Source organism: Sinocyclocheilus anshuiensis, unplaced genomic scaffold, assembly GCF_001515605.1.
Source record: "Sinocyclocheilus anshuiensis isolate Anshui unplaced genomic scaffold, SAMN03320099.WGS_v1.1 scaffold527, whole genome shotgun sequence".
In the NCBI taxonomy this organism is placed as follows: domain Eukaryota; kingdom Metazoa; phylum Chordata; class Actinopteri; order Cypriniformes; family Cyprinidae; genus Sinocyclocheilus; species Sinocyclocheilus anshuiensis.
Genome location: NW_015548227.1, coordinates 940,170 through 944,021, shown reverse-complemented (window position 1 = coordinate 944,021; position 3,852 = coordinate 940,170).

Sequence of the window (3,852 nt, the reverse complement as noted above, 5' to 3'; positions counted from 1 at the left end):
CTGGGATTCTTCAGTCTTTTCAAGCTGCTAAGGTGAGCATGACGCACTGTCAGTGTGCTTGAGAAAATAGAGGTGAGAGGGAAAGCCAGAGGGAGAAACCCAGAAGACAAATGCAATTTCTCTAAGGTGCTCTTTCATAGCTCAGGACACATACAATAAATATTATATATAATCTATTGACTATTCATTTCATATTTGGTTTATGAAAGAATCTATCAGATGAATGGTCTTATATTAGGGCTGCACGATAAATCGCATGCGATATTTAATGCGCATCTTGTCAGAAAGCCGGTTCTGTAATCAGCGGTAAATCTCCATCACCTGCGGGCTTTCACATTGAGCAGCATTAACTACACAGAGCCGTTGTTCACTGACGAGCTGCGCAAAACCACGTTCATATTCGCGCGATTTTTTGCGCAGCTCGTCAGTGAACAACGGCTCTGTGTAGTTAATGCTGCTCAATGTGAAAGCCCGCAGGTGATGGAGATTTACCGCTGATTACAGAACCGGCTTTACTGATAAAATGCGCGTTAAATATCACATGCGATTTATCGTGCAGCCCTATCTTATATTAACCGCTGAGTATTTATAGGATCTAGAACAACCTAGAAACTAGAACAATCTAGAAATCTAGAACCAAAAAAATTTTTTTTTTTTGTCTAGATAGATAGATAGATCCAAGGTCACTGCTTAGTCCTATTTGAAGTTATCCTAACAGGAGTAAAAGCGCAGTTTTTCTTTTTTTTTTTTTTTTTTAAAGCATATTTCATGAGTTAAATATATTCTGAAGCACAGTATAAAAACTTAAATGAGATATTTGAAAAAGAACACTGACCAAAATTAGAGAACACTTTCAGATACTTCCCAGTTGTTGGTGTTAATCTGGCACCTCGTGCTAATTTCCTTAATTATCTGACAAACCTTATTTAACTGGAAGCCTAACTTTCCAGTTTTAATGCGGAGAATCTAAATGGGCAATCGGTTCAACACTGCAGCTGGAATTGCTCACCGGTTCAGCGCTGAACAGGGTAAGAATCTGTCTCGGCATACAATGTCTCAACATTTAAGAGAAGTCAGACTGAAAGTCCACTCTGCAGTGACCAAAGCTCTCATCAGCAGAAAGAATCAAAAGGCTAGACTAACCTTTGCTGAGAAGCATGTTGTGTGGACAGAGGAGAACTGGTTCAAAGTTCACTTCAGCAAGTTTCATTTATTTGGGTCTGATGGGAAACATTATGTTCGTCGTTGAACTGGGAAAAGACTGAAGCCCAAGTGAGTAAAGATGTCAGTGAAAGGTGGAGGAGGAAGTGTCATGGTTTGGAGGGATGTTTTCTGCAGCAGGAGTTGGGCCTCTTATACAGCTACATGGCAGGGTGAATGCAAGTGTTTATCAGAACCTCCTTCAGCAACAGGTACCTTCCCTGCAAGCATCTGCCAATCAGCCTGCAATTTTCCTGCAGGACAATGCCCCCTGTCACACAGCAAAATGGGTATAGCAGTTCCTTGAAGCTGAAAACATTGAAATAATGAAATGACCACCGCAGAGTCCTGATCTGAACCCGATTGAAAAACTTATGGCTAAGAAACCCACTACAGTTACCAAACTGTGGAAGAGAGTGGAAGAAGAGTGGACCAAGATCACACCGGTGCAGTGTGAGAAACGAATGATGTCCTGCGGCTGCAGATGTGCTGAAGTCATTCAAAGCAAGGGCCTCTACACTTCCTACTAATTTTTGACTGCTGTAACCTTCAGAAATTTTAGTTGTAATCTTTCTTCGTATTACAAGCATTGCTGTTCTTTTTTTTTTTTTTTTTTTTTTTTTTTTTTTTTTTTTTTTTTTTTTTTTTTATTTTTTTTTTTTTTTTTTTTTTTTTTTTTTTTTTTTTTTTTTTTTTTTTTTTTTTCTTCATTGCTCTCATTTTTATCTCATTGCTGTCTAGGAGGAACAACTGAGATGTTAAAAAGGTCTCATTTGTGATTTTTCTTTCCTATGTGAAGGCATTTTCATGGCATAGCCTTCCTAGTATTACGAAGGGTAATACTGCATTGACTGTATTAATTCATTTTTGGTTTGCTTACATTCTCTTCAGGTTCTAATTTAAGACACAGACTGTTGAAGTAATTACTGTACAGCTGAATTCCCATGTATTCGACAGTGAGCTGGGCTCAATGAACAGTGCCCTCATTTCTTCGTGAGAGTAACTGACAAACTTGTTCTTGATCCTGCAAAAACTCAAATCTATTTCGTCAGGCAATAATCAGTGGTAAATATAAGAACATTAATCTAAAAGAAGCCTTTATAAACCACCAAATATGAAATGAATATTTGCTGTTTTTGGAAAATCTGGTCAACAGGACCTCTAGGAGAGAATTTGCCTTTCTAAAGTTTGAGGGAAAACACTGAATCTTCCAAGCAAACACAAATCAGAGTCTTCGGTGGCTTCCAAGATAATGCAGTTCTGCTACAATATGCAAAAGCTACAATATCTGCTTAGATAAAGCAGGGCATGTTTCCCAGAAATCCAAAAGCATAGCTGGGTGAGATAGACGTGAATCAATCCCATAAACTCCAGAGAGAAACCTTGCTTGCTGATGTTTGAAAAATGTCAAATAATTGCTGTTAACAAAAAAAAAAGTGTAGCTTCTTTAATTACTTTTAAAGGTTTGTTCTTCTTGGTACATTCTTAAAAATAAAGGTTCTTTACTAGTTCTTTTTTAGTTTCTGGGTATTTTAAAGCCCCAGTGCATGGGGTTTGTTCTCCATAGAAGGTTCTTCTGTGGCATCAAGCCTTACTTTCCATGTCTACAAACATAAACACCTTCACAAGCTCTTGAATCAGGTTCTCCTGCTGCTCATTAACAGTTGATTTCATTGCTACAGCCCTAAGTTCTTCAACAGTGTTTAGAGTAGGGGTCACCAAACTCGGTCCTGAAGGGCCGCTGTCCTGCAGAGCTTAGCTCAAACACACCTGAACCAGCTAATCAAGGTCTTATTAGGTATACTTGAAACTTCCAGGCAGGTGTGTTGAGGCAAGTTGGAGCTAAACTCTGCAGGACAGTGGCCCTCCAGGACCGAGTTCGGTGACCCCTGGTTTAGAGCTTCAGCAGTTTACAAATCAGAACATCGCTCTAGGGGCCGTTTATGGAGCACATCACCCCTGGTATCAGTGCACAAGTGCAATAGCCAGAGACTCATTGACATCTAAACAAACCGAACTTTAAACAGAAGCAAATTAATGAACGATGATGAAAATGTCCTCTTTCTATTGGTTGTCAAATAAATTAAAAATATTTGAGGATATGACAACAGTGTAATCAAATCGAGATTTAAATGGTGGGGTTCCATAAATGGCCATTAAATGCAGATGTTTTTCCATCCATTATGATGAGCCACACAGCATTGCATAGAAACATGTGTCGGTTTATTGCAACGGACGCCCTTTTCGATTTTGTTCAACACTACAAGTGTTTCAGGATGCAAACCATCTTGTTAACTCTGAAAATGTGTTCCCAAAAGAAAAACACCTTTGGAGAAAGATCTATCGATTATTTAATCCACCAAATTCAACAACTCTTAATGACGATATAGTAATTCATAAAAGTGTTTTTTTTTCTTTTCTTTTTTTGCAACTGTCATTAGGGTGAGAAAGTCCACTGAGATGAGGCTTAGGAACACCGCATCTCTCTTCCAGCCGTCTTGATGCCATTTATCTTTCATTCCCTACAAGGGCGAGTTTGTCTTTCACAACAGCCTCAATCCCGTGGGTCTTTACGTCCACATGCAGCACTGGCTAATACATTTGCCTGCTCATCAAGCATAAACTAATGTGTATTGGCTTACCACTTTTCAC